This window comes from Rutidosis leptorrhynchoides, chromosome 3 (genome assembly GCF_046630445.1).
Source record: "Rutidosis leptorrhynchoides isolate AG116_Rl617_1_P2 chromosome 3, CSIRO_AGI_Rlap_v1, whole genome shotgun sequence".
NCBI lineage: Eukaryota > Viridiplantae > Streptophyta > Magnoliopsida > Asterales > Asteraceae > Rutidosis > Rutidosis leptorrhynchoides.
Genome location: NC_092335.1, coordinates 533,556,939 through 533,581,434, shown reverse-complemented (window position 1 = coordinate 533,581,434; position 24,496 = coordinate 533,556,939).

Sequence of the window (24,496 nt, the reverse complement as noted above, 5' to 3'; positions counted from 1 at the left end):
AAAATGTATATACATGAAGTGTTTTAATATGTATTCATACACTTTTGAAAGACTTCAAGACACTTATCAAAATACTTCTACTTAACAAAAATGCTTACAATTACATCCTCGTTCAGTTTCATCAACAATTCTACTCGTATGTACCCGTATTCGTACTCGTACAATACACAGCTTTTAGATGTATGTACTATTGGTATATACACTCCAATGATCAGCTCTTAGCAGCCCATGTGAGTTACCTAACACATGTGGGAACCATCATTTGGCAACTAGCATAAAATATCTCATAAAATTACAAAAATTTGAGTAATCATTCATGACTTATTTACATGAAAACAAAATTACATATCCTTTATATCTAATCCATACACCAACGACCAAAAACACCTACAAACACTTTCATTCTTCAATTTTCTTCATCTAATTGATCTCTCTCAAGTTCTATCTTCAAGTTCTAAGTGTTCTTCATAGATTCCAAAAGTTCTAGTTTCATAAAATCAAGAATACTTCCAAGATTGCAAGTTTACTTCCAAGTTTTCTAAATCCATTCCAAGTAATCATCCAAGATCAAGAAACCTTTGTTACTTATAGTAGGTTATCTTTCTAATACAAGGTAATAATCATATTCAAACTTTAATTCAATTTCTATAACTATAACAATCTTATTTCGAGTGGAAATCTTACTTGAAATTGTTTTCGTGTCATGATTCTGCTTCAAGAACTTTCAAGCCATCCAAGGATCCTTTGAAGCTAGATCTATTTTTCTCATTTCCAGTAGGTTTATCCAAGGAACTTGAGGTAGTAATGATGTTCATAACATCATTCGATTCATACATATAAAGCTATCTTATTCGAAGGTTTAAACTTGTAATCACTAGAACATAGTTTAGTTAATTCTAAACTTGTTCGCAAATAAAAGTTAATCCTTCTAACTTGACTTTTAAAATCAACTAAACACATATTCTATATCTATATGATATGCTAACTTAATGATTTAAAACCTGGAAACACGAAAAACACCGTAAAACCGAATTTACGCCGTCGTAGTAACACCGCGGGCTGTTTTGGGTTAGTTAATTAAAAACTATGATAAACTTTGATTTAAAAATTGTTATTCTGGGAAAATGATTTTTATTATGAACATGAAACTATATCCAAAAATTATGGTTAAACTCAAAGTGGAAGTATGTTTTCTAAAATGGTCATCTAGACGTCGTTCTTTCGACTGAAATGACTACCTTTACAAAAATGACTTGTAACTTATTTTTCGGACTATAAACCTATACTTTTTCTGTATATATTCATAAAATAGAGTTCAATATGAAACCATAGCAATTTGATTAACTCAAAACGGATTTAAAATGAAGAAGTTATGGGTAAAACAAGATTGGATAATTTTTCTCATTTTAGCTACGTGAAAATTGGTAACAAATCTATTCCAACCATAACTTAATCAACTTGTATTGTATATTATGTAATCTTGAGATACCATAGACACGTATACAATGTTTCGACCTATCATGTCGACACATCTATATATATTTCGGAACAACCATAGACACTCTATATGTGAATGTTGGAGTTAGCTATACAGGGTTGAGGTTGATTCCAAAATATATATAGTTTGAGTTGTGATCAATACTGAGATACGTATACACTGGGTCGTGGATTGATTCAAGATAATATTTATTGATTTATTTCTGTACATCTAACTGTGGACAACTAGTTGTAGGTTACTAACGAGGACAGCTGACTTAATAAACTTAAAACATCAAAATATATTAAAAGTATTGTAAATATATTTTGAACATACTTTGATATATATGTATATATTGTTATAGGTTCGTGAATCAACCAGTGGCCAAGTCTTACTTCCCGACGAAGTAAAAATCTGTGAAGGTGAGTTATAGTCCCACTTTTAAAATCTAATATTTTTGGGATGAGAATACATGCAGGTTTTATAAATGATTTACAAAATAGACACAAGTACGTGAAACTACATTCTATGGTTGAATTATCGAAATCGAATATGCCCCTTTTTATTAAGTCTGGTAATCTAAGAATTAGGGAACAGACACCCTAATTGACGCGAATCCTAAAGATAGATCTATTGGGCCTAACAAACCCCATCCAAAGTACCGGATGCTTTAGTACTTCGAAATTTATATCATATCCGAAGGGTGTCCCGGAATGATGGGGATATTCTTATATATGCATCTTGTTAATGTCGGTTACCAGGTGTTCACCATATGAATGATTTTTATCTCTATGTATGGGATGTGTATTGAAATATGAAATCTTGTGGTCTATTATTACGATTTGATATATATAGGTTAAACCTATAACTCACCAACATTTTTGTTGACGTTTAAAGCATGTTTATTCTCAGGTGAATACTAAGAGCTTCCGCTATTGCATACTAAAATAAGGACAAGATTTGGAGTCCATGTTTGTATGATATTGTGTAAAAACTGCATTCAAGAAACTGATTTCGATGTAACATATTTGTATTGTAAACCATTATGTAATGGTCGTGTGTAAACAGGATATTTTAGATTATCATTATTTGATAATCTACGTAAAGCTTTTTAAACCTTTATTTATGAAATAAAGGTTATGGTTTGTTTTAAAAATGAATGCAGTCTTTGAAAAACGTCTCATATAGAGGTCAAAACCTCGCAACGAAATCAATTAATATGGAACGTTTTTAATCAATAAGAACGGGACATTTCACATGTTTCGGTAAAAAAAAAATAAACCGAAGTAAATAGTAAAAAGTAAAAAGTAAGAAAAGAATACTTACTAGTAGTAATTCTTAAAAGAGAGAATGGGAAAAATTTTGGTGTGAGTTTGAATGAGAAATGAGGGGTATTTATACTTGAAAAATTAGGTAAAAAGAATAAAATAATTAAAAGAAAAAGAAATATTTTAATTTTTAATGGGATTTTAAAATTCAAAAGTATTAAATGTTAGGTCATAGGATAATGCACAAAATAAAATAATAAAAGTAGTTTTCCATTATAATTTTTAATTAAAAAGTAATTTATTTATTTAATTATTTTTTTAAATTAGTTTATTTTAAGGATTTATATATATATATATATATATATATATATATATATATATATATATATATATATTAAATAAACAAATTGATTTAGTTCTTTTCCAAGAATATTTGTCAATATTTTTTTTAATTTTATTTAATTAATAAATACAAATTTTGCATAAAAATAATAAATAATTCGGTATTTTGTATTTTTAATAATAATTATGATTTTAATTATTAAACTATAGTTTTAGTAAGTTTGTAAATATTATTACATTTATATATAATTAGATTTGTTATATAGTTAAAAATATAATGCATTAACTAAATAATAAAAGTGATACAAAGTTTATATACTTAGTTAAATTATGTCAAATTATATAAATTAATAATATATTATTTATTTAAGCGTACGTTGTTGACTAAAAATTACTATTCGGTCAATATTTAATTGAATATAACAACCCTTAATACATATAATCAGGCAGATAACCCTAGGGTTAATTCAGTAAATTTAGAAGTCGAAAAGTGAGGGTTGTTATATAAGGTGAGTTTCATTTGCTCCCTTTTTAATTGCTTTTGCAATCTATATTTTTGGGCTGAGAATACATGCACTTTATTTTAAACGCTATGGATACAAGTACATACTAAATTCTACACCGAGTTTGAACTGAAAATCTCTTAGCTTTGGTAACTAGTAACTGCCGGTTATAAGAACTGATGGGCGCGAGTAGTTGTATATAGATCCATAGGGCTTGACATCCCCGTCTGTTCCAGGTATAGAAACCCTAGCCTGAACTATAAAACAGACGTATACTATTTGAGTTTAATACACGTAGGATTGCGTGTATTGTACATGTTGGTTGCATGTATGTTAAAATATGGGTACTTATTATAACGTTAAAGTTTAGTTACCAGGGTGCTTAATTTCGTAGAATCTTTTGATAAACGTTTCTGGATGAAATAACTAAAATCTTGTGATCCACATTTATATACGAATTATGCGCAACATTAAAACTATGAACTCACCAACCTTTATGTTGACACTTGAAAGCATGTTTATTCTCAAGTTTCTAGAAGTCTTCCGCTGTTTGCTTATATGTGATACAAGCTATGTGCATGGAGTGATACATGCTTTATTCGAGAAAACGTTGCATTCACAAAATCATCACCATGTATCTTATTTTGACTGCATTATCAACGGATGTAGTATTGTAAACTATTAATTATAGTAATTGTCTATATGTAGAAATCATCAAACATCAAAAACCTTGGAATTTGATATTCAATTATGGTGTGTCTTTTCAAAAGAATGCAATATTTACAAAACGTATCATGTAGAGGTCAGTACCTCTCTGTGAAATCGGTGAATGATGTATTCGTCCAAAGGGATTTGGACGTATCATCACAGTTGGTATCAGAGCATGAGGTCATAGGGAACCAGAATTTGCATTAGTGTGTTTAACTGGTAATTGTTAGGATGCATTAGTGAGTCTGGACTATGACCGTATTTGTTTTTACCGATTTTTGCTTATCATTTCTTGTCGGAAATTACATGTCTATCGTCTTAAGTCTAAACGCGTCTTACTGCATTGATTGCATAGATAGTGTATAGACAAAATTTATATTTTGGCATATCTATTACAGTAAACTTTGCCTGACATCTTCCGTAAAATCCTCCGTAACTTTGCCTGGTATTATATATACATATGTAAACTATGTATTGAGGAATACCAAATTAGTCCTATAATCTATTTCATTCCAAAAATATTTTCCCTACTGTGTACAAGATGGATCTCATATCTAGTTCAAATTCCTTAGATTCCAATAGCTATTCCGATATGGATTTTCACTCGAGCTCCGAAAGCAGTGTGACCAGAATGGATCAACCAATTAGCCATCATCTATTCTGGATGAATTGTGAATGGGTTCGTAGTCTAATTAATCATTGAAGACAAGAAGAAGGTGATCCCTTCCATCCACCACATTCCCCTCTTGGCGAGGAACCTGAAGCACTTACCGGCGAACCTGTCTGAAAGACCATTTTCTCTCTCAAATTCTAGACCTTATTCATCCGTCCGTCCGAACCAACAATCATTCCGGTGTAATAGAAGAAGTCAACGAGCTTCGCGCTCGGTAGTGGCTTTGGAAAATATGGTGCAAAGGTTACAAGCACCAGCAGCATCACCTGCATCAACAGTACCACCGACAACAACACAAACAGTACCATTACCGCCACCAACAACAACCGCATTGCAAACCTCAACTTCACAATATGTTCCACGAGCATCAACGTCATACGCACCGTAGTTACCAAGAAGTACCAGTAACAATAACCGATGAAGTAATGTTTCATAACTTCAGTGGAGAAACTTCAGTGGAGAAACACTATATATGCAATCAATGCAGTAAGATGCGTTTAGACTTAAGACGATAGACAGGTAATTTCCGACAAGAAATGATAAGCAAAAAATCGATAAAAATAAATACGGTCATAGTCTAGACTCGCTAATGCATTAACAATTACCAGTTAAACACACTAATGCAAATTCTGGTTCCCTATGACCTCAAGCTCTGAGACCAACTGTAGATAGTGGGGACGCGTCCCACTCAGTGCCTTCCCAACTAACCGCTTGGTGACCACTGAGCGTACCTCAGACACTGATTTTACGGCCTGCCTCTCGACGAAAGCCAACCATAATCAGACCGCGAGGAGTAAGAGTCAATGCTTCGTTACAGGTAACACTGTGAGAACCCCCTCTACGATTAAGCCGACGAGACAGCTTAAACTAGCTCTGATACCAACTATAACGACCCGCCAAAATCACTATTGACGCGGTACGTTAACTACAGTCCCATAACGAGGTTTTCCCTCTATATGATACGTTTTACAAACATTGCATTCATTTCAAAAGACACGCTTTCTATATAAGAAAGTTTTTAAATCTGTATACATTTTTAAAACATGTACATAAATGTTTTCGACCTGTGGTGATTTCTACATATAGACAATCCCAACAAATGATAGTTCATAATAATACATCAGTTGACTAAACAGTCAAAATATAATACATATTAATGTTTGAATGCAATGTTTTCTTGAAAAATATGCCATGTAAGACTCCATGCACATAGCAGTTAAATAGCGGAAGCTTCTTTAATACCTGAGAATAAACATGCTTAAAAGTGTCAACCAAAAAGGTTGGTGAGTTCATAGTTTTATCATAAATAATGATTTTCAATAGTTGTAATAGACCACAAGATGTCAGTTTCATAAATAACCATACACCGCAGTGTACAAAAGCATTCTATAAGTTGTAGACACCTGGTAACAAGCCTTAACGTTCATGTTTTACCCTCTGAAGCACACCAGATCAGGTGCGTTTAAAATAACCTCGAAGTACTAAAGCATCCCATAGTCAGGATGAGGTTTGTCAGGCCCAATAGATCTATCTTTAGGATTCGCGTCTACCAGTAATACACCAGTAGTTATAGTTACCAAGCTAAGGGGATATTTCTGGTTTAAACCCATGTAGAATTAGTTTTAGTACTTGTGTCTATTTCGTAAAACAGTTATAAAATACGCATGTATTCTCAGCCCAAAAATATATAATGCAAAAGCATTTAAAAGGGAGCTATGAAAACTCACATATCAATATTTTGGTTCAATATTGTAGGAAAAGTATGCAGACGCAACGGAAATGATAAATGCAAGGTTGGCATTTGATTCACGAACAATACCCCCGATCAATACTCATAATCTCCTTATTTAATACCCATGAATTCCTTAGCTTTAACCCATTTGAAAAAACCCATTTTGAAATCATCGAACATCACTCCATCGTAGTATTTTATGTATATACTAACAATAATACTACTACTAATGATAATAATAAGATTAATAATAATAATATTAATCTTAATAATAATAATAATAATAATAATAATAATAATAATAATAATAATAATAATAATAATAATAATAATAATAATAATAATAAATATAAATAAATAATATACAGAGTAATGTGAGATAGAGAGATTGAAAGTTTTGTGAATTCATCGAACCAGAATTCGTTCGATATATATAGAATAAATATAATAATATAATAATATAAATATAATATAATAATAATATAGAATCAAACGTGGGATTTAAAAGCCGCCCATGTTTTGTCATTTCTACCGACAGTTTTCACGGAACGATATTTCGTACTCTGTTGCTAATAATTGACGGGTAAAAAGTATGGATAAAAATTTCACTTTTTATATTTGAATATATATATATATATATATATATATATATATATATATATATATATATATATATATATATATATATATATATATATATATATATATATATATATATATATATATTGGTCTTAAGCTTTATAAAATTAGTTGTAAAAAGGTTTGTTTATAAAGTTTGTACGCGTAATATGTGTTTTCCTAGTTTTTGACTTAACAAAGATATATAATATAATATTAATTTAATTATAATAATATAATAAATATAATAATATTGAAATAAAATATAATAATATAATAATAATTTTGAATCAAATTTGAATCGTAAATTTTTAAAAAGTCGTATTTATTAAATACTTCAGGGGTATATTATGTAACTTATAATTAATAATTTCTATCATGTCGCTTTCATGTGAATATTAAATTAATTAATTTCGTTTCATTTACTATTCATATGAATAGTATATAAATTAATTTTGATTCAACTATTTAAGTTACATTATTGTACGTTATGCTTTACAGCTTGTACATCTTTAATTTAATTGCGTTTTTCTTATAAAAAAATTACATCATAAAAATAAAACGATTATATACGTAACATTTTTAATTTGAAATTGCATCATTCAATAGTAAATTTTTATCATTTCGTATATAAATATTATATAATTTAGTTTTCTAGAACTAATTATATTCAAAATCATTTTATTAAGAGGTTATAATAATAGAAAATCATTATATCATAAAACGTCTTTATTTAAGAAAGTAAAGTCATATATAAATCATGACGGGTTCGAGTTTTAAATTATAGGTTGTTCGTGAATCGTAGGGTAAAGTCCAATGGTTAATTTATTGTATGAAAAAAACATTTTAATGCAACACATCAATTTGTTTATCTTACCGGAGTTATCAGAGTTTAATTTTGATCGAAATTTTCGGGTCGTGACAACTCAAAGCGACATTGAGACCATGGAGCAAGGAAAAATTCGGGCAGATTGATAAAGAGATTGAGACTCACAGGTTGATGGCAAACTCACTAGAACTTAAAGCATAATGCAGCACGTTAGACGACAACGAACTTGAACGATGGAAAACCGCAAGGAAGGTTTGGGTGGAGAAAGAAAAAATTAAATCAAGTATGAACAAACAAAAAGCACGCATTAGGTGGGCTCTCGAGGGAGACGAAAATTCGAAATTTTTCCACTCCGTTATTCGCAACAGGTACAATAAATCCAACATAAGAGGGCTTATTATTGATGGAAAGTGGAACGAAAATCCTCATGATATCAAATTAGAGGCGTTTAATCACTTTAAGCGTATTTATGAGGAACCTGACTCACTGAGGCCTTCCATGGAGGACCTGATGTATCCATCTATTTCTGCTGCTGAGGTCGAGGCTCTTGAAGCACATATTTTTGAATCAGTAATTCACGAAGCAATTTTGGAGTGTGGAAGAACAAAAGCTCCAGGGCTGGATGGATTTAATTTAAGATTTTTTAAATTTTTTTGGGATATTGTGAAAGTGGAGGTGGTGGAGGCAATCAGTTGGTTATGGCGTAATGGAGAAATATCGAGAGGATGTAATGCATCCTTTGGCACTCTTGTTCCAAAGAAATCGGATCCGGTGGGCCTTGGCGATTTTCGCTCGATTAGTCTGATTGGTAGTTATTATAAGATCGTGGCTAAAATCCTCTCAAACCGCCTTCGAAATGTACTACCTAATCTGGTGAGCTCGGTTCAGAGTGCATTCTTAAAGGGGCGGTTTATTCTTGATGGTGAACTAATCGCCAACGAGACTATCGATTACCTTAAATTCAAGAAGAAGAAAGGCTTAGTCTTCAAAGTAGATTTCGAAAAGGCATTCAATAGTCTTTGGGACAACCCAAAATTTTTTGACCAAATTTAAACTTCATCTTTAAATGATTTAATGTTTTTGACACGATATGCAAAGTCTGTAATGTTGAGTCACGAAATTTTTGGAACTATATTCATATAATCAATTATTCTTTGACTGTTCTCGACGATTCACGAACAATATATATATAACTTAATGTGCATATATATATATATATATATATATATATATATATATATATATATATATATATATATATATATATATATATATATATATATATATGATTTCAAGTTATTTAGTAAACGATAGTAACATTCGATTATTGATTCGATTGATATTTAGATAAGTTAACTAAAGCGTTTAAGATGAACCAGTAAAACACTAATTTGCTACAATATTTTCGAATTGCTACAGTACCCGAAAAGCTACAGTGTTTTCGAAAATCACTATTTGCTACAGTAAAAACCTTGCTACAGTAATTTTGCTACAGTAAAAATGTATATATGTATATGTATATACTACGACACGATGATTTATAGAAGCAAATAATCAAAACACTTAATTGATTAAAGCTACACTTCGAGTGACATAGTTTATCAATGATTAAGTTTAATTTTTTATAAAGGTACACGTCGCGTAATGAAAAGTACTAGTTTTCTAAGTGTACGAATATGCATTCAAGAAACCGGAAATGGGACATAAGTCGAGTGACAACGTACGAGTCAACGTATTATTATTATTATTATTATTATTATTATTATTATTATTATTATTATTATTATTATTATTATTATTAGTAGTAGTAGTAGTAGTAGTATTCGTATTTATACATAAAATACTACGACGGAGTCATGAGCGAATTATTTCAAAACAAGCTTTTCGAACGGGATAGAGCTAAGGAAATTATGGGTTATAGCTATGGAGGTTATGGGTATAATTCGGGAGTATTGCTCGTAAGTCAAACTAGTGTTTATCATCTCTGTTGCGTCTGCGTACTTTCCTGCAATATTGAATCACAATATTGATACGTGAGCATTCATATCTTATCTTTTATGTATTAATAGTGTATACATGTCTAGTGCTCGAGTATATATGTTTATGCATGCTTGTATGCTAAATTTCGTTGTTAGACAGTTTATGATGAATCATGAATTAAATACATATATTACTGATAAAAGGTATATGATATGCATGTTTTTGGAAAGTTGGTGAAAAATCAATAACTTTTCATTTAGAAATCGCGAAATTTCGATGAACGAATTAAAAGATATGGGCAACTGAATTATGATCAACGTTAATTGGAATTGCTTTTGAATCTGAAATTAATATTTAAACAACTTGTCTATGAGATTGATAAATTGGAATTTTAGATATTACTAATCAAGTAAATGAATTTCTATATAAGGCACGTCTCGTTTTGTTGAACAATTATCAAAATTGATTGTTTTATCATATTTTAAAGCCTTATAAAAACTATAGTTTAATTTTATGAGAATTGGAAAACTATGTGAAATGTTAAAATATTTCGATTGCCGTGATCATTCAACTATAGTATTGAGTCAGATTGACTTTTTGAAACGACTTTTGATAACTTTTGTATGTCGATCTCGAGCATTAGGATTGTGATACACTATGACCAGACCTAGCTTGATAGACATTTATTGACCAACATATGTTCTCTAGGTTGAGATCTACGGTTATTTGGTATTCCGAGTTTCGGTCACATTTCGGTGAACGACTTTATGTGCTGCTAAGGTGAGTTTCATTTGCTCCCTTTTTAAATACTTTTGCAATATATATTTTTAGGCTGAGAATACATGCACTTATTTTAAAAACAATGGACATAAGTACATACTAAATTCTATACTGAGTTTGAACCGAAAATCCCTTAGCTTTGGTAACTAGTGGGCGCGAGTAGTAGTATATGGATCTGGTGGGCGCGAGTAGTAGTATATGGATCCATAGGGTTTGATATCCCCGTTCGAGCTAGAGCGCTAGCCTTTTAACTGACGTATGCTATTTGAGAAGCGTACACGTTGGTTTGCGTGTATTATTAAGATGATTATACAAAGAGTACAAATTATATATACGTTAAGTTTAGTTACCAGGGTGCTCAATTTCGTAGAATATTTTGATAAACGTTTTTGGATGAAACAACTGAAATCTTGTGATCCACCTTTATATACAGATTATACGATACATTAAAACTATGAACTCACCAACCTTTGTGCTGACACTTGTTAGCATGTTTATTCTCAGGTTCCCTAGAAGTCTTCCGCTGTTTGCTTATATGTTAGACAAGCTTTGTGCATGGAGTCATACATGCTTTATTCAAGAAAACGTTGCATTCACAAAACCATCATCATGTATCTATTTTGACTGCATTGTCAACGGAAGTATTATTGTAAACTATTATTTACGGTGATTGTCTATATGTAGAAATCATCAGATGTCGAAAACCTTGGATTTAAATATTCATTATGGTATACCTTTTCCAAAGAATGCAATGTTTATAAAACGTATCATATAGAGGTCAAATACCTCGCAATGAAATCAATGAATGACGTATTCGTCCATATGGATTTTGAGCGATCGTCACAGTCTTAATTGGAAATATTTATTCGAGGTAATGCGAAGTATGGGGTTTGGTGATAAATGGATCAAATGGATCTCCTCGTGTCTTAGCTCGGCTTCCATCTCGATACTAGTCAACGGGTCACCAACCAAGGAATTCTGGTTGGGTAGGGGCGTTAGACAAGGAGACCCGCTATATCCTTTCCTCTTCATAATTGCAGCAGAAGGTTTGAATATCCTAACTAAGGCGGCGGTCGATAAGGGTCTCTTTAAAGGCGTTGAAGTGGGGGAAGATAAAGTATTAGTTTCGCACCTTCAGTATGCGGATGATACTATTTTTTTCGAGGAATGGGGAAGAACAAATGCACTAAACTTACGTAATCTCCTAAAATGCTTCGAGCTATCATCGGGTCTAAAAGTCAACTTTGAAAAAAGCTGTATATATGGTACTGGTATTGATTTTGAGGAAGTAAGTCATCTTGCTAGACATATAGGTTGCAAAGTTGGTAAATTCCCCTTCACGTATTTAGGGTTGCCTATCGGTGCAAAGATGTGCAAGTTGAATAGTTGGATCCCGGTTATTGAAAAGTTCAAAGCGAGACTTTCGGGTTGGAAAATGCGATCGTTATCTTTTAGAGGAAGATTGGTCCTAATCAAATCGGTTCTTAATAGTCTTCCGTTGTACTACTTTTCGTTGTTTCGTGCTCCGCCGGGTGTGATAAAATTACTTGAGAGAGTGAGGAGGACTTTCTTTTGGGGTTCGTCGGGGTCGGGTCATAAAATCACTTGGGTTAAATGGGAAAGTGTTCAAAACACCTTTGGGAATGGGGGGTTAAATATTGGGTCCTTAATGGGAAAAAACTTGGCTTTTTTGTTTCATGACCCGTCCTAATCCATCCGGACGAAGTCCATATTGATTATAAACGATTCACAACAGTTGATTACATCGCGAGGTACTTGACCTCCATATGATACATTTTACAAACTTTGCATTCGTTTTTGAAAAGACAATCTTTCATTACAATGAAAGTTAACGTCATGCATACCATTTCATAATATATATATAACTATAATTAACTTAATAATAATCTTGATGAACTCAACGACTCGAATGCAACGTCTTTTAAAATATGCCCTTAATGACTCCAAGTAATATTCCTAAAATGAGCAAATGCACAGCGGAAGATTTCTTTCATACCTGAGAATAAACATGCTTTCAAGTGTCAACCAAAAGGTTGGTGAGTTCATTAGTTTAACATAAATAATCATTTCATAATTATAATAGACCACAAGATTTCATATTTCCATTTCTCATAAAGATACGTCCCATGTATAGAGACAAAAATCATTCATATGTATTGAACACCTGGTAATCGACATTAACAATATGCATATAAGAATATCCCCATCATTCCGGGATCCTCCTTCGGACATGATATAAATTTCGAAGTACTAAAGCATCTGGTACTTTGGATGGGGCTTGTTGGACCCAATAGATCTATCTTTAGGATTCGCGTCAATTTGGAGATCGGTTTCCAAATTCTTAGATTACCAGACTTAATAAAAAGGGGCATATTCGATTTCGATAATTCAACCATAGAATGTAGTTTTAATTACTCGTGTCTATTTCGTAAAACAGTTATAAAGGCAACGCATGTATTCTCAGCCTAAAAATATAAAGGGTAAAAAGGCAAATGAAACTCACGCATATAAATATTGTAAAACATTTAATAAAGCATTTGCATGTATTCTCAGCCCAAAAAAATGTAAAGAGTAAAAAAGGAGCAAATGAACTCACCTAATGTATTTTGTAGTAAAAATACATATGACTATATTGAACAATGTAGGGTTGGCCTCGGATTCACGAACCTATATCAATTATGTATATTAACACATATAATAGTAATCAAATAATTTCATTTATTAATCTTATAATATTTATATATTAAGTATTGTAGTTATATGAAATTTATTATAAATCCTAATTAATATATATATTTTATGTATATATTATATCTTAATTTATATGTTATCTATATATATTTTTGTATATACATTTAAAGTAATTAATATTTATACATATGATTATATATACATATATTTATATATACTTAGTATTTTATCAAAAATCAATAATTTGTTATAAAAATATGTTCAATATATAATTATATGTAGTATTAATATAAGTATACTTTTATATACATAATATTTATTTTTTATGAAAATAATAATAATGATAATAATAATAATAATAATAATAATAATAATAATAATAATAATAATAATAATATTAATAGTAATAATAATATTAATCATAGAAATAATAATAAGGATAATAATAAATATATTAATGTTAATAATTTTATTAATAATGATAGTTTTAATAAACATGTCAATTTTTAATAAAATGATAATTTTAATAAAAATGTTAGTTTTAATGAAAATTTATTTATTTATTTTTTTTAAATATGATGATACTTTTAATATTCTAACAATAACAATAATAATAATATTAATATTAGTAATAATCCTTTTAGTGATAATAATAATAATTCAATAGTAACAATAGTAAATATGATATTACTACCTTAAGTGTGTTGTAGCTTCCATGAAAAAAATATATGTATCATTGCCTAAATTCGAACCCATGACCTCTCTTTCAATGACCACACTCCTAAACCATCGATCCACCCATTGTTCTTCTGAAATTGTTAACACCCTAAATATATTTAACCTGTCATCTATATCCTTGGTATTAACATCCTAATATAACAACCTTGTCGTTTTCATGATCATATCACCATATTATCTTCTTATCCTCAATTCTCTAATCGTTATCATCATCATCATTATGCCATTACCATACACGCGTATCATTATCATTATTATCTAATCATCATGATAATCATCATTATCTTCCTAATTATCATAACTCCACCACGTAATTCATCATCATCATCTATATAATCTTCATCATAATTCTATTCTATCATCCTCTTGTAGATAGGATTAAGTATATATTATTATCTGTATATCATCATATCAATTATCGTTTTTATTTTTAACTTTCCTCAATGTACACCTCGTTCTGTTACTGTCTAACATCGATTTACAGGAAGCTGCAACCACAGCCTTCAATTCGAGCAGAACTAACGGAAAGTAGTTAGTCAAACGGCCCAGCTACACAAATACAGCCCAACAGTATCAGTACGGCCCAACAGAAAATGGATGCGGTGGCCCAACCTTTTCACAAGTCCATTTATTACAAATTTTAAACAAGCTGATCGATATACTTTGTTTCTTGGAGGTTTCGTTGGAAAACAAAAATATTAAACATATAACATCCCTCTTTACAGTTCCTCAGCCGGTCCCTCCACCTCTTTTCTTTTTGATATGCACGACAATTTTGGATTTGATAATATGACTTCTATACGGTAGTAGGACCATAATCCCAATATTAATTCAAAGTTTGCATGACATATCATTATTTTATGTGTTAGTGGAAAAGAGGCCACCACAACTTTTGATAATTACACATAAGCTCAATCATTTTGTCTATTTTAGTGGTTCAAGTGTTTGGCTTTCGGTCCAAAAGGAAACAGAAAGTTTCGACAGTTAAAAGAGAAACAAGGGTAGTAGGTGCAGCAGTATTACCGTAGTTACTTGTGGATATAAGCAACGAATTTGGAAAAGTAAAGGATATGTGTCGACAAGAAATAAATGGGTGGGTCGTGGTCCCTCTTCAATTGAATTAAATAAACTTTATCATTCACCTTTGCTCATAATAGTTGGAAATAAGGATATAAGTAACACTTATTATAGCAACAACAATTCAGGTTAACTTTCGTCAACTGCATAACATTCTTCCCTTTTACTTCTAAAGCTTTAGTCAAACAGATGGCATGTTCTTCAATACTCAAACGTTGGTTAAGTCATGAGTTTTGTAAGTTTTTATTTTATAAATGAATATTCATGACACATGATTGATCGATGAAATGATATTGTGATTTTTGTGAATCTGAGTGACAGGTTTAAAGTGTTGTTGGTAATGGTTCAAGAAACAGAAACAATGCCAACCTTATGGTGGTGTACGAACTCAAATAAACAAGCAATTGGCGGTTGTAAGTGGTGATACTTTGGTTGGGTAGTTCTATGGTGAAAGTGGTGAAAAAGGTGATCGTTAGGAGGTGGTTCAAGGTTGAAGAGTAACGTGATGATGGTGGTGGGCTGTTTCGATCAAAAAGAGAAAAACAAATGGTTTTGATCTTTTGTTTTGAAATGGTGATAATTTAATAAGTTTTGAGCAGATTAAAACAATAAGGTGGTGATTAGAGCGACGATATAGTGATGTTAAAGTTGTTGATTAGAAACAGAAATTATTAAAGTAATGGCAAGGCTGAAGTGTGGTGTAAGGTGGAGAGATGAGTGACAGTTGTATTGAAGAAAGAAAAAAATGATGGGTTTAAGGGGTAATGAAAATGGGTTTCTAACCATCCAGGCATAGCCTGGGTGGCCACCAGGACTTCCAATGAAGCAAGAGGTCACGGGTTCGATTCCCTTCAAGGCAAATACCTTGGGGCGAGCTCCATTTAGTGACTGATTGACTAGAGGATGCTTTGCCTGGTAGCGGTGGAGGCCTGGCTTGCCGTTTACCCTGGGTTTACCGACTAGAGGGGAGCCATTATGGCTCGTCGCTAGGGGGGTTCCTCGTAAAAAAAAAAAAAAAAAAAAAAAAGGGTTTCTCAAATGCAGAGTATATATGCATGTAAATGTAATTGTGGTTTTGATAGATTAGATAGAAAGTGGTAGACAGAAACAGTTATCAATTATCATTTTCAATCATCCAATCAATAATAGTATGGGTTCACGGGTGTGCGTTTAGGGAAGACAGGAACATCAAATGAAATTGATGTATAACAAACGCATTGATATTTATTTTGTTATATTATATTTGATACTAAGGATTACTAAAATATATAATATTGTTTAATATTATTAATAATAATTATCATGATAATAACTAATAATATTATCAATAACAACATTAATAAGCTGTATTATAATAATAACAGTAATTATAATAATTTTAGTAATAATAATGTTACTAATAATATTAAGAATAATATTAGTAATAATTTTAATGTTATTAATAATAAATAATAATGATAATTATATTAATAAAGCAAATTAATATTAACACATAATTATTTACATGGAATGAAATATTATGAATTCTTATATTTATAAATTACTTATATTACAATATTTATATTTTAAATATTTTTGTTTTTTTTTATTTATTTAATTTATATATATATATATATATATATATATATATATATATATATATATATATATATATATATTTAATATATATATATATATATATATATATATATATATATATATATATATATTTAATATATGTGTATTTATTTACAAATAGTTGTTCGTGAATCGTTGAGAACAGTCGAAGGGTAAATTGAATATATTAAACACAGTTCAAAGTTTTTAAGATTCAAACTTACAGACTTTGCTTATCGTGTTGAATTCATAATAAGATTAGGTTTAAATTTGGTCGGAAATTTTCGGGTCGTCACATTTTGGGTAAATGGTGGTGGAGGTTCAAAACCAAAACTGACACTTTTTGGGTTAAAGTCATTCGTAGCATTTACGGGTTGGGCGGGGGTCTATTGGGCGATGTTGCAATCTCTCACACTCCTACTTCGAGCCTTTGGCATCATATTATAAATGCAGGTTCTAGCATTGATGATTTACAGGTGGCGTTCCGAAATTCATTCATCAAGACGATTGGTGATGGTGGCTCGACGTCTTTTTGGAACGAACATTGGATCGGTAACGATAAATTGTGCAATCTTTTCCAGCGGTTATACAGGTTAGAAGTGCATCAATCAGCTAGCGTTCGTGATCGAGTTCAAAAGAAAGATAACAGAGTATCCACTTCATGGAACTGGGCGAGGGTTCCAACGGGCAGAACCTTCTCTGAACTTGAGTGCTTGGCTAGTCTGATACAATCATATGATTTCTCAAGTAGAAGCATCGACACATGGAACTGGGTGTTAGCCTCTAATGGAATTTTCACGGTCAAGAAGCTTTCTGCCATCATCGACGAACAAATCTTGGGTCCCTTCGGCTCTCATCAAAGTACACTCCACAATAAACTCGTACCTAAAAAAGTAGAAATCTTCATTTGGAGGCTTCTTAAAAAGCGGGTACCGGTTAAAGTGGAGCTTGATAGGAGGGGCATCGATTTACACTCGGTAAGATGTCCTCTTTGCGACGACGGATTGGAAACGGTTGAGCACGCTTTCACTCTTTGCAAGCATTCGGCTGAGGTATGGTCTCGTGTTCATAAATGGTGGGGCACTAGCACTATGGTCAACCCCAACATCTCGGACCTTTTATGTTCTAGCAGCTCATCTTCAAGGTCTCCCTTTGGCGATACACTTTGGCAAGCGATAAAGTGGGTTACGGCGTACCTTATTTGGAAAAACTGAAATAACTTGGTTTTCAAAGGAAAGTCTTGGAACATCCCGACGGCGTTAAACGAGATTCAATCTTTATCTTTTTTGTGGATTTCCTCTAGAGAAAAAAGAAAAACTTAGATTGGTTGTTGTGGATCTCAAATCCAAATATTTATCTCACCTCCTAGTGTAGCATATGTTGTAGAGTTCGTGTTAAATTTGTACATAGCAACTCTCTCACAATCAAACTAGTTGTAGGGGTTGTCGTGTCTTGATGGCCATGGCATCTCCGTTGTAAGCCATGAGTTCATCTCTCTGTATCTCTTCGCGTTAATTAATTTTTGCTTTTCAAAAAAAAAAAAAAGGATTTTAATATTAACTATAGATAGATATAGATTGTACTTTGTACGAATAAAATGACCGATATTTTACATACAATTACCGATATTTAACCTTATATAATTATAATAGTGTTATAAAATATCTAGATTGTGTTATAAAATATCTAGATTGGATGTTAATTTTATTATTATTATATTTCTTGCATAGTAATATTTTATACTATAAATAGACATGTATGGTAACCATTTAAGGTGCACCATTTCTCTTGAAATATCAATATCAATATTTCTTCTCTCCTTCTTCTCTCTTTTTCTCTCTTTGTTCTTATAACCATTAAAGGTAGTTATAAGCCTACTGAATTATAACACGTTATCAGCACGAAAAGCTTAGTGTAATTAAAAGATATCTCAAACGATCACGAATCACTAATCAAGGTATGAAATTATTAATAATTTTCAGACTCGAATATATCAAATTTTGGACTACTAACATTTATATTTATGTTATTTAAGTTATATATGGTCGGTTATACCACCTGAATTATATTTCTGTAATCTAACTTTTACTAACTTCACTAACATTTATATTTATGTTATTTAAGTTATATATGGTCGGTTATACCACCTGAATTATATTTCTGTAATCTAACTTTTACTAACTTCACTAACATTTATATTTATGTTATTTAAGTTATATATGGTCGGTTATACCACCTGAATTATATTTTCTGCAATCTAACTCTTATTAACTTCACTAACATTTATATTTATGTTAATAAGACCTCATGATTGTACGCAACACGTCATTTGACAACACGGTACTTTATGTACGCAACACGTCATTTGACAACACGGTACCATGGGTCGAGATTAATTCCGATCAATACGAATACGACGGGGTCTTTATATGTTATCTAACATTTATGATTACTTATGCAATTAATCATTATTTATTTCATGCATACTAATGTTTATTCTTAAATTTATAATTTTAAAAGTTAAAATAAAAAAATAGTTTGTATTTTTATTAAAAATAAATTTTAAAAGTTAAAATAAGAAAAAGTAGTTTGTACTTTTATTAAAAGTAAATCTTAAAAGTTAAAATACAAAAAGTAGTTTGTATTTTTATTAAAAGTAAATATTAAAAGTTAAAATAAGAAAAAGTAGTTTGTATTTTTATTAAAAGTATATCTTAAAAGTTAAAGTAAGAAAAAAAAAGGGGATGGTAAAATGGAATAGTTTTTTTGTCAAAAATGAAGTATTGAAAATGAAGTGGTCTCCTTCTATAACTAAAAAAAATATATACTTTTATCAAATGAATTTTTTTGTGGCCGACAATTTCAAACATGAGTCCGTGTTTAGTTTATCAAGAATATCTCTTGCTTTGGTGAAAGGTCACGATCACGATATCAGGTGTTGTGAAAGAATTAAAAAAGTGGTCAAGTGGCCTTTTAAAAACTAGAAAAAAAATTTAAACAAAAAGTTTTTTTTATATATTTATAATTTACGGGTAACGTAAAAAAAATGAAGTTTTTTTTAAAAAAAAAACAAAGAAAGTGTTTAAATGAGTTTTACAGAAAGGGGGAAAGCAAAGTAAAAAAAAACTTTTTTCCAAACAAAGGTAAATGAAAGTAGGACTTAATACAAGAAAAAAGTAAACATCTCCTAGACGTGATAAAATCTATCAATGATAAGTATTAGACTTGATGAGCTAAATGTGACAAAAATGTTTCAACATGTCTTATGTTAATTTTTTAAAATAAGTTATTATTATTCCGAGTTTAACACATATACATATGTTAATTAAAAACAACCTTTTTGTTCTTATGTAGTGTTGGGTTGCAATTTTGGTTGTATGCCATAATTCCATCCAGTAGAGTGACAATAGAAAACTTTTGATGATAATCAATAAAAAACTTTTTTCCAAACTTGTCAAATGTTTTGTTAAAAACGTGACCGTTGAAAAAAGGAGGTTGAATAATAAAACTTAAAAAACAAATTATTTTTTTAAGAGTGTGCATCAAAATGGCCCGTTTAATAATGGGGAGTAAAAATATAGTCAAATTGTTTCAACGAACAAGGGTTCAATTGGATGTCTCTTAAAAAAAATCCGCGGGTACGGGTGATGGGTCCAATGGATCCGCATCCACGACCCGCGGGTGCTATCCCTAATTGTGACAAGTACAAATCAACTAAAAGTCTAAAAAATAAATGCTCTTATAGGGACCAAATGTTCACAATAATTGCCTAAGCTAGATATGAAACAAATAGTTCATAAAAAAAAAAAAAAAAGATCGTTGTGCGTTTTCGGGATGATAGCCGAAATACACTTACAAAAGTAGGTCAGCCGTCAATTCTTTATGGCCATATCAACGTAGATCAATAAAATCATTTATGGTTTTGATAAAAGATTAATTAAAAATTAATTGTTTTTTGGTCTTGGATTCTCGGTAACAAAAGCAAAGGTTGTTTTTGGTTGCCACAACAAACAAGACAGAGGTTGTTGACTTTTGTTGTTAAACATGGCACAAGTGAACAATAACAATAGATTATTGTTTTTGAAAAGAATAATGATGCGTTAATTTTATTGTATAAAATAAAATTAAAGAAAATGGTTTTCATTGATGACTATGAACAAACGCAAACAAAGTGTTTGTGGTATTTGGTGATTAAAAAAAAAAAAAAAAAAAAAAAGTGCATCTAAAGCTTCTACTGAAAATAATATGCATCTAAAGCTTCTACTGAAAATTAATGTGCAAGGTACAACGTATAACTATATGGTCAAATTCATTTGAGCCTTCGGAGTCACAAGTATATGATGTATATATATATTACTCAATTAACAAAATAGTAAATCTAAATTAATTCATATGAATAGTAAAACGAAATTAATTAATTTACTATTCACATAAAAAAGCGCATATGATAAAAAGCGCATCGCATATGATAAGCGCATATGATAAAAAGCGAATATGATGAAAAGCACAACGCATATGATGAAAATCGCATATGATTAAAAGCGCATATGGTGAAAAACACAGCGCATATGATTAAAAGCGTATATGGTGAAAAGGATATATGATAAAAAAAAAAAACACATATGGTGATTTATAAAAAAAAAAAAAAAAAAAACACATATGGTGATTAATGGAAAGCACATATGGTGATTAATGAAAAGTATATTGTGAAAAAGAATCACAAATGTTTCTTGAAAGAATTCAAGGTAAGATATATGAACCAATTCATCCATCATGTGAACCATTTTGATATTTCATGGTTCTAATAGACGCATCTAGCGGATGGTCTCATATTTGTATGTTATCAAGCCGTAATATGGCATTTGCAAAATTTCTTGCACAAATTATTAAATTGAGAACACATTATTCTGATTACACCATTAAAAGGATGAGACTTGATAATGCTGGTGAGTTAACATCTCAAGCATTTAATGATCATTATATATCTACAGGGATTGTTGTTGAACATCCAGTTGCTCATGTGCATACACAAAATCGGTTTAGCTGAATCAATAGATAAACGCTTACAGCTAATAACTAGACAATTGATAATGAGTACAAATCTCTCAATATTTATATGTGGACATGTAAATTTACATGCTGCGACATTAATTCGCATTATACCATGTGGAAGTCGTAAATATTTTCACTTAATACTTGATTTTGGCCAAGAGCCAAATATTTTCTACCTTAAAACATTGGTTGTGCAGTGTATGTTCCAATTGTATCACCACAACACAATAAAATGGTTCTTCAAAGAAAGATGATAATATATTTTGGATATAAAACATCTTCAATCATAAGATATATTGAACCCATGATGGGTGATGTTTTTACAGCACGTTTTGCTGATTGTCATTTTAATAAAACATTGTTCCCTAGATTAGGGGGAGAAATAAAAATAAAAAATAAAATGATGCTTCATGATGTGAACATCAATTAAGGTATATTGAACTCGCACAAAAGAATGTGAAACGAAAGTTCAAAAATAATGCATATGCAAGAACTTGCAAATTAATTACTTTATGCATTTACAGATATAAAAAAGTGACTAAATCATATATACCAGCGATAAATGCTCCAGCTCGAACTGAAATTCCAAAAGCTGGCAATAATGTCACTGTTGAGTCTTTGCCACGCATCAAACGTGGAAGATCAATTGGTTCCGAAGATAAAAATCCTCGAAAAAGAAAATCAGCTGATAATGAGGTAAGAGAAAGTGTTCAAGAAGAACCACAAATCAATATTCCTTCTGCAGAGGATATTGATAAATGTAAATACTAAAATTGCGATAAATTATGCAATATTATGGAACCGAAATGAAACTAAAATCTCTATGAGATATTTTCATATAATGTTACAATGACATCATGAATAAAGATGATGATCTGGAACTAAAATCTGTCATTGAATATACAAAATGGACATGATTGAGCTCAATGGAAAGGAGCAATAAGAGCTGAATTAGAATCGCTCGATAAAAGAAAAGTTTTCGGATCAATCGTTATCACTTTTAAAGATGTGAAACGTATGGGATACAAATGAATTTTTAACCGAAAAGAAATATGCAAATGAAGTTACAAGGCAAAACTAGACTTGTAACTCAATATTTCCCACAAAGACCAGAAATGAATTAGGAGGAAAAATTATCCTCCTGTAATGGATACAATTACTTATTAGATACTTAATCAACCTGGTAGTTATTTAAATGCATCTCATGAATGTTGTTACTACTTATCTGTATGGATTACTTAATAGTGATATATATGAATATACCTAAAGGGTTAAGGTATCATAAGCATCTAATGTAAAACCCAAGGGAATATATTCCATTAAATCACAAAGATTTCTAAGTGGGTTTATACAAACGGGACGTATGTGGTATAACCGATTAAATGACTACTTGATAAAAAAAAGGGTATAAATATAAACTTATTTTGCACGTATGTTTTATAAAAACAATGTTCGGATATGAGATCGTAGTTGTTTATGTCAATGTTCTTAACATCATATGAACAAATAAAGAGATCTATGAAATCATTCAACTTCTAAAGAATTATTTTGAAATGAAAGATCTTGAAAAAACCAAGTATTACCTTGGATTGCAAATTGAGCATATGCCTAATGGTTTACTTGTACATCAAACAACTTATACCGAAAAGATTTTAAAACATTTTTTTTAAAGACAAACTCATTGTTGTTAGATCACTCAATATTGACACTGATCTATTTCATCCCTGCGAAGATCATGAAAATTTTAACAGATCGGAAGTTCTATATTTTAGTGCAATTGAGGTTCTTATGTATCTTATAGATTATACAAGATCTGACATTTCTTTTGCAGTTAATTTGTTGACAAGGTTCAGCTCAGCCCCTACCAAAAGACATTGGAATGGGATCAAACAAATAGTTTGATACCTTCGGGGAACTACTGATTTATAATTATTTTATTCTAACAACTCGAAACAAGATTTGTTTGGTTATACAGATGCAGATTATTTATCCGATCTACATAAAGCTAAATCTCAAACTGGATATGTATTCCTAAATGGAGGCACCGCAATATCATGACGTTCTCAAAACAAACACTTGTTGCAACATCATCAAATCATGCCGAAGTGATTGCATTACATGAAGCTACTCGGGAATGATTTTAGTTAAGATCAATGATACAAATCATTATTGATTCTTGTGGACTAGAACGCTATAAAAGCGTAACAACTATCTATGAAGATAATACAGCTTACATAATACAAATGAAAGAAGAGTATCAAAAATGACAGAACAAAACATAAATGCTGACGAGGCGCTAAAGCTATAAACGGTCTTAACGGTCATAAGTTTGATGGAAAAGAATGGTATATTGGTAAGGCTCAGAAAAAGACTGAAAGGGAATAGGAACTGAAACAACGGTTTGAACAAAC